A 13,645-nucleotide genomic window follows, 5' to 3' on the forward strand; every position below is an offset into this window, starting at 1 on the left:
TAGGGTACCCGATATTGAACCCTCAGGTATGCCAACCTTGACTGGTAAGAATGAGAAGAGCTCTTGTTTCCATTTGACAGCTTATACTCTGTAAGGTAGTTGTGGAACTATGATTGGCAAACTCCTAACGAACTTCCAACAAGCTATGATTGAACAGCAAGTGGTAAATGAACTCAAAAACAAAAGCAAAAAAAAAACACTTAAACCAATGGCAGTAGACAGTCAACAAGCAAATACTCTCTTATTTGAGATAAGAAAGTATTTGCTTATTGACTGTCTGCTGCCATTGGTTTAAGTGTTTTTGCTTTTTTTGTTGAGATTCCTAAAGAAGCATGCTCTATGACCAGCTTTTGATGAGAGACTATGTCAAATGCTATCCAGGAAGAAAGAGGATACTAAGCTGCTTGTGTTTTTGTTGGAGTTTATGAGGTCTGGAAAGTTAAAGTACTAGAGCAGTGCTATCATGAGGTTGAACTCCATGTTGAGTGCTGCAGAGGAGTTTATTGTTGACAGCATGGTTTAGTAGTTAAGAGTGGATGCATTTTCTTAATATTTTTGACTGGTAGTAGAATAACTATGGCTCTGAAACTGGGGAAGTTTGTGCAGGTGCATTATTTGTACAGAGATATATGTTATTTTTTCCAGATAGATGGGATGTAGTTATTTAATATGTGTATCTAGATTTAATTCTATGGATCTTTATACAATTTTCTCTGGAATGCAACTTTATACACTACCATCATGGTAACAGCTATACACATACACCTATTTGAACCTATAAAGGAAGCCTCAAGGCAATCATAGGTATAATCCTAACAGTGTATTAACAGTAAAAGTAATTTATGCTCCTGTACTATATTTTACATTGCTCTTAGCCATGTAATACTTTTAATCTATTTTTCTGTGCCATTTCTGTGCTTCTTCTGGTCACTGTATGTATATCTAGTCACCTATATAGAAGCATATTTGTGAAGTTTCAGCATTGATTATCTGTGTTTTGATGCTATGTACTTTGATAGTTCAACAAAGATTCATATATATATATATCTATATATCTATATATATATATATATATATATATATATATATATATATATATATGGATATAGATATATAGGTAGGTGTGTGTGTGTGTGTGTGTGTGTGTGTGTGTGTGTGTGTGTGTGTGTGTTCTAGCTTTCTATCTATCTGTCTATATGGATAGATATTTGGTGATATGTGTGTGAGCACTGCTTCAGTAAGTTTCTGCAGACATAACATTTTCTCTCTTTAATTTGGCATTTGTGAACCAATGAGATTTCAACACTGCAAATCAATTTTGTGGTAGTAGTCATCCAAAACAAAATCTGGTGATACTGTCAATAGCAAAATCTGAACTAAGACATTAAAATTCATTGTAATACACAAAGCAATGAAATGCCAATGTGAGGTAATATAGTATTCATTTACAATAGGAAATACTTCTTTAGGAGCATGCCCGTGACATTTTTATTCCAAACACGGAGTACAATGTCATATTGAGATGTGCTCACAAACTTAACTTGTAGTGGAACCAAGGTCATTTATATACCTAAGTCTCATATGTTAGACAACATGGAATCATTTTTAATAGCAATCTCTAACAGATATCTGTAATCAATTTCAGTGCTAGCTGCTAGTAATTGCTTCTATTAAATAGACAATTGGTTTGTTTATTGCCTCATTCTGAATGTGTCAGGAAAACACTGTCAACATATTAAGTTTGTTTATATAAGCTTACATATGTCTGTTATTTTTCATTTCTAAATAGTACATAAAGATTTCTTTTATAAATTCTCATCTGGCAGATACGAAAATAAAGATCTCACTGAAATATGTTTCCATGGGAATAAAAAAGCTATATGTATTTCATATCCTTTAGAAGATTTACAGAAACATTGGTTCATTTATATCAAAGGCTTAACAAAAAAACAGGAATCGTCTTTCTGTGTTACAGAATGCATAGCTTTGATATAATCATGGTACACATGTGGTAAGCACACACATGATGTGCTCTCTCTCAAACCTACACACATACACGTAAAGTACACAAATGTCTAGTGTGCGAGATGTTCCTTAAACTATAATTTTAAAGAACATGTTTCACAGGGAGAGGTGAAGACATAAGTCACAAACTGAATTCCCTAAAAGACTGCAAAATATTTTACCTGTCACACAAATGAAATTATGACAGAGTAGTGTTTTTATTTGACTTCTATGAGCTATGTTAATTGAATAAGTTATCTACTGAAGGGGATTAAAGTATTTCCCCAAAAAGTTTTTTCTTTTAAGAAAATGTTGCCTCATTAATGTTCTTTCCTGTAATTGCTGAGGTAAACATTCATTTATTTAGTGGCAATCTATTCGCAGTATATTTTGGATTTGTTTTAGTAGTTTAGTGAGAATTTTAAGATTTGCTAAATTTCTTGTTTTCTCATTAGCTTAGTGAGCTAGAAATTGATCTGTTTGCCAGTAATGCCATTTCTTACTGACTAGTTACACTTAGTATTTTCTTATATTCATATATTTTATTTTTTTACTCCTGTCAGAGTAAATATAATTTCTAGGAGGTCAATTTAATTGACAGTGTTGGTTTTGGGGTGACTTATATGTAGATTTTTAGTGTGAAATGTGTAAAGTTGTGTTTTTAGACTTTATTTTGGCTAGCTTTTCTAAATTAAACTAACTGCATTTTTCAGTTTAAGGGAATTTTTAATGAGATAGGTGCTTTTGGGGTGTTTGTGTCTCTTTTTGTCTATCAAGGTAATTTTTTACATCATAATGAAAGGGAAACATGGCCCTTGTTTCAATATATTTTTATTTGTTAGCTTATTTAGCAATTTAAACTAAAGATCTAATAGGGTATAGAGTATTAGCTTTATATGGGCTATGTTTATCTTGGGGATGTCAGTGTCAATTTGTTGTACATGCAGCAAGTAAACATTTTCTTAACTTTTTAGTGATTAGCATAAATATGGTAGTTTAGGATAACTTTCCTGGTTGTGACGGCTCTTCAAAGGTATAATTAAATGGTATGTAATACACTAAGAGTGTAGATAAATGATGATGGTCTTCCCAAAGAGTACATGCACAAACATTTATATGCACAACACACCAGATGTCTGTTTTTGTCACACCCTTTATCATGAGTTCAAAGTTAGAATAAATAAGGTATGTAAATCAATAAATAAGTACATGTATGCATACATACACATATGCATACATCCACAAGGTAGCACTTTGAATGGTCGATTGGTCTTCTGATGATGTGCATGCGATCAGCTCACAAATAATTGACTCATGTTACATGAACCCATACAAATGGCTGCAGTTGTGGGACCACATACATATCTGCTAACCTTATCAGATCCGAACATAGTGAATATTTTAAAAAATTACAAAAACAGTAAGATGACATCCTTGTTTAGTTTACCAGAAGTGTTTCAGTATGATGTGGGAATGGAAATCAAACCAGAAATAAACGAAAACCAGATAGCAAATGAACGTGCTAAAAGACAAAAGGAAGAAATAATATAAGGAAGAGGATCAGATGAGAAGGAAAGAAAATTGTAAAATCCATAAATATAGACACAAGTACAGAGATCTCCTGGAACAACCTTATGGTGACCAAGATTTGACACAGGCATGGTTTAGCAGAGATTAATTGAAACCAAAAGATGAAGGGCTAATAATGGTTTCCTGGGATAGTGGACTATGTACATATTGGTTTACAAAGTACATTGAAGACATAGAAGAAAAAGATAAATGCAGGTTCTGTAAAAAAGACCTGGAAACAGCCATACATCTTGCTGCTGGATGTAATACACTCGTGGCAAAGTGGCCTGTTTATTGAAATGCACAATAATGTGGCATGGCTGTTGCACCAGAGATTGTGCAAACACTATAACAGAGAAGTAGCTGAGGAGCATTAGAAACATGAACTACAGAGCACTTTAGACACTGATGAAGTTTATATTAGATGGGATTGCCCCTTTACCAACAGTTCAAAAATAGATTTGAGAAAAACATGTATAGAAGTCCACAAAAAAAGACAAAAGTAGTTTTGATCACTCAAACTGCTACACCTAGTGGTTACTGTGTTTTATATAGAAAGAGACACTTAAGTCATAAAATACCAGGATATGCAGGCAGAAACAAGAGCAATGTGGAAGAAAGATACCCTGACAGTTCCAATAGTAGTAGGAGCAACAGGTCTAATAAAAAAAATTACAGTCATACATATATAAGTTAGCAATACATGCAACTACATATACATTATAGAAGGGATCAGTTCTGGGAATGCTGCAGGTGCTGAGAAGAACACTTTTGGCTAATATAAAAGATGGAAACAACATTAGTTCCATTAACTTTAATTGCAGCCTGACAAAATAGTGAGGCCCATTCCCATCCTGGTATTAGAAACCTAAGACAAAGAGAAATTAAAATTGAAATGAACTCCTACCTCCAAGATCTATGTTAGAACAAAGCAAATCCTTATGGTTAATTGAGGTAAGTTTCAGGAAAAAATTTTCATCTTGGTTTGAGACCGTGCTTTACTGTGAGACAAAAATATGTATGCTCATACAGTAGACCAAAGCATAATTAATTGTGCAATCATAGCAGAAAAAAATGAGTTCAACAATGTACCATATAGCAGTAAATTTAATAATACACAAACAGCAAAGCCTTTGGGTTCACAAACAACCCTTCATCAGTGCAAGTTAAAATCATTCAATTACGCAATCATTAAATACTCATTTCCTAAACAACACAGTCAAAAGTAACATAAAAACAGTTATACAATCCACCTAAAACCAATCAATATAATTTCAAGTATAGCTGTTTTCGCTTAAGGGCAGGTTTAATGGTTACACTTTGATTAATACCTGGTGGGAAAATCCATTCATACTCTTGAAGTTCAAGCCTGTTATTTAGATCACCACCCTTATATTCCTGTTAACCAAACCCATCACCCTAAAATTAAAACTATGGGTAGAGCCATTGTCACTAATATGTTTAGCTAATGCATTGGTTAAAACATTCCTTCTAATCTCTGACTTATGTTCAATTATCCTATCTTTTAACCATCTAGTAGACTTACCAACATAAAAACTTGAACATACTTCTCAAGTAGTGAGATATATGACATAAGTAGAATTACAAGTAGCAAAACACTTCGAATAATATACCTTCTTCGTAACAGGATGTATGAAGCTCCATTCCTTATTAATGGCATTACAGCAGGAACAGTTATAGCAGGGATAAGTGCCAGTCTTATTAAACTGTCTAGATGTTACAGTGGGTTTAATATCCTTATAACATAAAATCTGTTTTAAATTTGAACAACTATGGTAAGTAAATCTAAGCTTAATACCTACAATTTTTTTCTAATTCTGGCATAGCTCTCAAAATGCCCCAGTTATCCATAATAATTTTCCCCACCACATCACTACACCTACTATAGGTGGTGGAATAATGTAATGTGTGACTGGAATCAAAACCATTCATTGATCTTGGCCCACCCACATCGTTACTAAAATATGGTTTGGCATCAGTATCCCTCATTGCCAAAACATCCCTATTCATGATGCCAATAATTCCTTATCATAATGTCTAGCTTTGAATTCACCTATCATTTCATTAATCTATTCCATACATTTATGTAAATCAGTATTCAATCTACTTGTATGAAGAAACTAGCCTTTGAGAAACCCCCTAAAAACATATGACGCATGCATGTTCCTAGAGTGCAAATATATATTCCCATGTACAGCTTTCTTATAGACAGATGTGTGTAATTCATTCCCATCAAACACAAGTTCAATATCTATGAAAATGATATTCCTATCTGTCGTGGACAAACTGTAAAAAATCAGTACCATTAAAAATCAGTGCCATTATTTAAATATTCTACAAAATTAACCAAATCATCATTGTCACCTTCCCAATTAAAAAAAAAAAACACATTGTCTACAAAACATTTAAAAAAGCTAACATTCAGGACCATTATATATATATATATATATATATATATATATATATATATATATATATATATATATATATATATTACATTCTTTCTTCCGTTTATCAAGCACTAAGTTTGTATGGTGGAGAGGTTGAATAAATATGATGAACGTTTAGAGAGAACTAAACATCATAAAATGGACAGGGATATTAAAGAATATTCTAATGGCCATATTTTTTATGGCCAAAATAGTGTAGATAAATGGTACAACATTAAGAACAGAAATGAAGTTTTGAATGGAACTGTTAAAACTAATCAACAGGGCTCAATGTCTATGTCCACATCAGATACAATTATTGGTTTCTTAGATATTGAACTTGTATTTGATGGGAATGAATTACACATCTGTCTAAGAAAGCTGTAATTATTGGTAAGCAGGAATAGGGACATTTTGGCAATGAGGGATATTGACGCCAAACCATATTTTAGTAATGATGTGAGTGGGCCAAGATCAATGAATGGTTCTGATTCCAGTCACACACTACATTATTCTACCATCTATGGTAGGTACAGTGATGGGGATGAGGAAAATTATTATGGATAACTGGGGCATTTTGAGAGCTATGCCAGAATTATATACACATTAGTGTGTGTGTGTGTGTGTGTGTGTGTGTGTGTGTGTGTGTGTGTGTGTGTGTGTGTGTGTGTGTGTGTGTGTGTGTGTGTGTGAGTGTGTGAGTGTGTGAGTGTGTGAGTGTGTGAGTGTGTGAGTGTGTGTGTGTGTGTGTGTGTGTGTGTGTGTGTGTGTGTGTGTGTGTGTGTGTGTGTGTGTGTGTGTGCAACTATATGTATGTATAAATTATAATAATAGTAAATTATGTCTGTATTTACTGGTAGCTTTTTTTCCCTTGGTTTAATTTATCAGAAAAGAAAGTCATGTTCTTTTTTTGATCAGTTAAGTATTTGTAGAAGTAGTGGTATGATGAAAGGTAAATTAGATGTAAATTTTTGGTGAGTCAAGATTTGTTTTAAAAATTCTTCATTGATTTTGCAGTATACTTTTATATCTATAGTTTTATATATATATATATATATATATGTATGCATGTATATATATATATATATATATATATATATATATATATGCACACACACACACACACACACACACACATATATGCATGCACGCACTGACAGACACACACAAACAATGCACAAGCATGCACACACTCATAGCCAAAAATGTGCATATATGTAAACATAAATATTTAAAAAAATAATATATATATATATATATATATATATATATATATATATATATAAATAACATGGATGCTTATTGCTTGATCAAGCATGCAATATACAATGAGCACAAAGCACATGAAGATAAAAATTTATTGAAAAAAAAGCACTTAAGCAATTGTTTTCAGGAAGGAGCCCTCCTGCATCCCACAACCCCTACTCAGTATGTACACTAACTCCAAGATAACAGCCTTCTTCTTTTGGCTTTTTCTCTGTTAGTGCTCACCACAGCGAATCACCTGTCCACTTATGACTGGCAGTGGAGTTTTATGGTGTTGAGTTGCCAGCTCGGTGCCCAACCTTCCACAGAAAGCACACACACGCATGCACTCAAGATCCCTGCTGTCCCACAGTACTAGACATGCAAAAAAGTCAGCATGCATGTGAGATCCGATGATTTTTGATCACAAATACCAGCTTTTTCTCATGTTGAAGAATGTTTGTATCCCATGTCAACATCTATCTCTCTGCATATATAAGTGCATTTCATAGTTGAATTTTAGGTATTTTTCAATTATTTATTGTTTAGTAAATTAGTGTACAATACCCTTTATTAAGTAGGACAAACTATAATTGAATTTTAACATAGTAGAATTTGTAATAAGAAAACGTTTATAAATTAGAATTAAATATCATTATATGTATACAAGGCAGTCAAAATTGGGATATTTAATAGTTCTTATTTATTGATATTTTTTAGGATTTAATAAATATTAAGTATCTATAAGATAGGGTATATACTACCTGACATGAATTATAGTATATTTGTTTGTTATGCTTAGGCTTTTAGTAATGTTTATACATACAAATACTGGTTCTTTAAATGAAGAACAAATGCCATTAACTTAATTGCAAGCACCTGTATTAATTATTTAGAGTATATTTAAGTACTATTTGCAATTGCACTGGTTGTTGTCTGAGGAAGTTCTATTACTCTTGGAACAAAAAACGCTGGCAGCGTTTCACATTTACTTGTTTTTACGTTGTTAATAAAAGTAGAATACTACGTGAATTTTTTCAAACTAACGCTTATTTGGATTATTTCTACAAGTCTCCATCCTTCATAGCTGACGTAACCAGCATTTTTTCTTCATAGTTGAATTATTCATTTGTTGACTAATATTTTGGTGTCATGACTGACTGAGTGGTTGATTACTGAAGGGTTTGTTGAAGTGATGAATATATAATGTAAACTAAGTTGCATTGGGTAGCAATGCTGAAATTTTAATTTTTTGAAAATGTGTGCACGAAAGTGTTTTTAGTTAAAATTACTGTAATTGCTAGGAAGAGGATAGATGTGCTTGGAGTGTGTGTGTGTGTGTGTGTGTGTGTGTGTGTGTGTGTGTGTGTGTGTGTGTATGTATTTCCTTTTGTCTTATTTAATGGTACGGCCAGGGAAAGGTTATTTATGGTTTACAACTATGACCAGCGTTGGCACACATGATAAAAAAGCTCAGTTAATTAGTAAAGTTAATCATAATTATCAGGCTTCTTCATCTAAAGACTACAAACGCCTCAAGGGAGGTGCAGAATGTAGCTGTAAATAATACTACATCACATTTTATCCAAGTTCATGTGACGTAGCAAATAGATCTTCGGTTACCATGCTATGTGTGTTTCCTTCACAAAAAAAAAAAAAAAAAAAAAAAAAAATTCAAGTGTGATAGGTAAAATAATGCAAAGGCAAGGGGGAGGAATTTCTCAAGAATATATGAAATTTCATTCAGTTTTGACATGCCTTACACTGACTAGTATAGAAATTATAACAAGGGGGAATACACTGCTACGTCATTTTTTTCAATATTTGGAGGTATGGCATCATTCTCTAGGAAGAAAATAATTGCTGTGTAAGTTTATACGTACAGTATGCAACCCCATGCTGTCCCCTGCTTCCACAGCAGCTGCTATTCTTTTGGTGCTAATAAACCTCACCACTGACACTGGTGGGAAATGTTCACTTAGAACAAAAATGTATAGACACAGTATTTTCAAATGCATTTCACTGCACCAAGAACAGTTTCCCTTAAAAGTACACAGGGATCACACCCAGTCCTAGGGCTGGACTTCCTCTTCCAGGCCCCAATAAGACTTCACCTTTCTATCTGCATAAACCAGTGCTTTGTGTCCCTGTTCCAATTAGCTGACACACACACTCTTTGAGATTTGATTTTCACACACACACCACACACACACACACACACACACACACACACACACACACACACACACACACACACACCTGTGAAAAGCTGGCACATATTTACCAGCTATAACCCCTCTGCCCAGACTATAAAGTAGATTCACTGGCTCTTACCAGGGCACCCAATTACTCTTAGTAAAATGAATACTATACAAACAGTAATGTTAACCAAGCAGCAACACTTTCAGGAGCACTAAGCCCACAGTGCTACCAAATAAATGCAGTTAGTATCCAAGGTTATACTATTTTCTAAAATACCAGCCACAAGGAAAGGTTTAGATATATTTAATAATAAATAATAAAATGGAAACCATAAAAATATTGATCTTCTATTTACAATAAACACCAGAGTTTCAATTCACAGGAAATATAAAAACAACACTGATGGAAAGATTCAGACAGATACAAAAAGTTTAGCTAATTTCGTTATTTTCCTAACTGACTGAAAAATTACTGTTCCCTGATTACTTACTAAAGCAAGACAAGATGAAGGGGATGAGTGTCTTTGTTGTCAGTTCCAATAACAGAGTGTTGAGTCTCACTATCACATCTCTCACTAATATCTAAAATAATTTCAGTGCTCGCTATAGAAGGACATCACATATGGTCACCTGATTCTGTGGTTCCCACACTACCCCCTGATTAGAAGCTGAGCAAGGTTATAGCACAGATGTATTACAATACACACCAAGAGTTTTGCTAAGGCATTGGGAAACTGTAAAACAATTCCAATATTTTCATCCTTTCTGTAGAGACTAAACAGCCATTCTCTGGCACCCCAGGGTAGCAATTAGTTCATCACTAAGGACAGTAAGAGCAGGAGCAAGTCATTTAATTACAAACTATTTTTTCTTAAGGTAAGCTGGGCTGAGCTTAACCCATTCCATTCCAGCATCATCTGTTAACATATATACATTTCCTCAGTTACAACAGTACAGTCAGATATAGGTGTATATTTCTTTTTTTTTCAGCAGAACCCACTGTTGATATATTTAAAAAAAAACAGCTTTACAAATACATTTTAACACAAGCATGTGTACAAATCAGTTAGATATACAAATAACATACAATTCTTTACAAAACTAAAGCTAGCTATGCTGGCATATGCTGCCATACTATCTCACTCTCTCTGTCATAGTTGGCACTATTTCCCTTCATCAATATATATATATTTATATATATATATATATACATATACATATAGATATATGGTCGACCATGATGATGCAGAGGTTAGCATTGCCACCTCACAGCAAGAGGATCTCCAGTTTGATCCTTGGCTGGGGTGCCTTCTGTGTGGAGTCTACATGTCCTCCCTGTGGTCATGTGGGTTTCCTCTGGGTGCTCCGGTTTCCTCCCACATCCTGAAGACATCCTTAGGTGGATTGAACACTTTAAATTGGCCCTGTGTGTGTGTGTGTGTGTGTGTGTGTGTGTGTGTGTGTGTGTGTGTGTGTGTGTGTGTGTGTGTGTGTGTGTGTGTGTGTGTGTGTGTGTGTGTGTGTATGTGTGTATGTGTGAGCCCCATTATTGGCTTTGTCCAGGTGTTTTGTGCTAAGAGGTTGAGAGCTATGGTGAGAACTGAATTCATTAAATGATAGGCATTTAAGTTTTAGTCTTCCTGTCTTTCAAGAAACAGCTATTTTGGCATAGTGGTATGTTGTTCTGACTGTATTCCACAGGGTCCTAGGACTTGGCAGTGAAATGCATAGCGGTAGCACAGCATTTTATTCTAGCAACTTTCCAAGGTTATACAAGCAATGTTTAAAATGTGTCCCTGGTTTTTGGGCTTTTGTCACCCCCCAATAAATTTTGGCTTTTTCCAGATTTCTTGTGCTCACGTGCTGCAAAGTTGATAGATACAGTTAAGTGTTCAGTGGCTTTTACAAGGAGTTAAGCGCTTCAGGGGTAGAGAAGTTTAGTGCTGCTTATGATCCTGAGTCTGCTTGCATTGTTAATAGCACAACAGGTAATGTACTTTCTTTTGATGCAGAAGGCTGTGGGTTCTACACCCATACATTGCTAATACTGCACTTTAAAGGGGGTGGATGCAGCAGTCCTGAGAATGTCCTGTTTGATGGAGATACCTAGTATCTATGAAACTCTTATCAGTTTCCCATCCATTCCCTATTGTAATTTACTAGCTTATCATTTTTTTAATGTAACATGGGCAATTTATTCCTCGAGGGAAACAGGCACGTTATTTGTAGATGAAACAATGAAATATAAAGTTGTTTGCTAGCAGCAACCTCTTCATTAGTTACAGATCTCTTTAATGTGGAATTATTTAGATGACGTTTAATTCTGCAGAGATTGTGCATATTTACTGATACTGGTGATTGTAGAAGTTTGAGTGGACTGTTATGATGGAAATGTTCCAAATTGGGCAGTTTTGTCATTATTGGTGCATGCATTTTATTTCCTTGTTTACTGGAAAAATATTCGAAACAATACATTTAAAATGCCATCTAACAACTGTACTGTATTATACAAGGAATATAATTTAATACAATCAGGAAGGTGTATCAAAGAACACATGTATGTTTCTTGTGCAAGGGGCCTATGAGTTGAAAACAGCCCAAAGTTAATCTTTATCTGCCACTGACCAGATGTATTTTCTTTGAATGTGGGTTTCAATGGTGTTTCAATGAATGTGAGTTTCAACAGCAGAGAAGTTTTAATGCTAAGTCTATTTTCATTGGGAGACCGCATTGCTTTGTTTAGCAGATGTCTATTGGTGTTTGTGCTGTAAAATGTAAAATAAACTTTTAAATAAAATCCAAATCATCTTAGAAGTAAAGCAGTATGCACATTACAGTGTTTATGGTAAATGGGGCAAAATAGTCAAGTAATGGGATGTTGGAATGGCTGCAGGGGGGAGGCCCCATTCAACCATGATTTTGTGAGGTGGGAAGGGTGGCAAACTCAAAGACAGCCCCGGCTGAACTATACCGCTCAACTTTCCAGATTTTCACAGAATGAATAGATTTTTGCTTCTTATTTTTGGTTTGTTCCTCATAAAATTTGTGGTTTTCTGGCAAATAATTTAGGAATGAAGTCACTAAATAATGACAGACATTGAGTTTCAGACTTTATACCCTTCAAAAAAATGCATGCTAAAGCAAGACCTGTTATTCCATCAACTGCCTAAGGTTATACAACACCAAGTTTTAGTACTGTCTGTACGTTCCCCCAATATATTTGGCCTTGTCCAGATTTCCTGCATTAAGAAGTTGAGAAGTACATGCAAATAAAACACTTTATAGAATTAGGTATATCCAAACCTCTCAACTGTCCCTGACTCTGGCTGAAAATGTTGCTCTCCCCCTAATAATCCCGCTGCACAATGGCAATTTTGAAAAAAATGTGGGGGATTTACAATTAAGAAATAATTGCAATGATCACAGTTATAGATTACTTTTATTTCAGAAATGCATGTAGATTCTCTTATTTTGTCAGCTGCTCAACTAACAGTACGAATATTAAAACGTGTCCCTTCTTTGACAGGTTTCCAGCTGTATTGTGTGGCTATTTTATATTTTTGCATCACATTTGTGGTCAGTTTTCATAAAATTGTGGTTTTCTGGCAAATTAGTGACAAATCACTAAAGACTGAAGTTAGAAAATAATGACAGACATTTGAGTTTCAGATTTCATACCCTTCAGAAAATTCATACTAATGCAATGCTTACTATTCTATTATCTTTCTAAGTTTATAAGAGCAATATTTAAAAATTGTCCTTATTTTTGGGCCTTTGCCCCACTTCTATTAATGGCTTTGTTCAGATTTCTTGCTGTGAGGTTGAGAGGTATGACAAATGTGTCAGGGCCATTACCATCAGCCAGAGACATTTCAAATTGTGACATGCTTGTCTCAACCCACTCCCCCATGTAGTGACTCTGGATGTGTCCAAGCAAGGCATGGAGCAGTTATGCAGTGTAGGTGTGCAGAGTATCCCCCCATCCAAGGTAGACACAAGTACTACAGTGGCTTTTCTTCTGTCCTTGATTTTGCAGAATGATCTGATTTTCTGTCATATTTTTATACTGTTGATTTATGCTTATTATTCAGAAAATGCATATTGTTGCACTTACTGTTGCTCTGTGTTTAAGTAGCAAGGCTTTAATGACCATCAGTTAAGATTGTCTGAGATTGA

Source organism: Protopterus annectens, chromosome 4.part1 (genome assembly GCF_019279795.1).
Source record: "Protopterus annectens isolate FY-2018-M chromosome 4.part1, PAN1.0, whole genome shotgun sequence".
In the NCBI taxonomy this organism is placed as follows: domain Eukaryota; kingdom Metazoa; phylum Chordata; order Ceratodontiformes; family Protopteridae; genus Protopterus; species Protopterus annectens.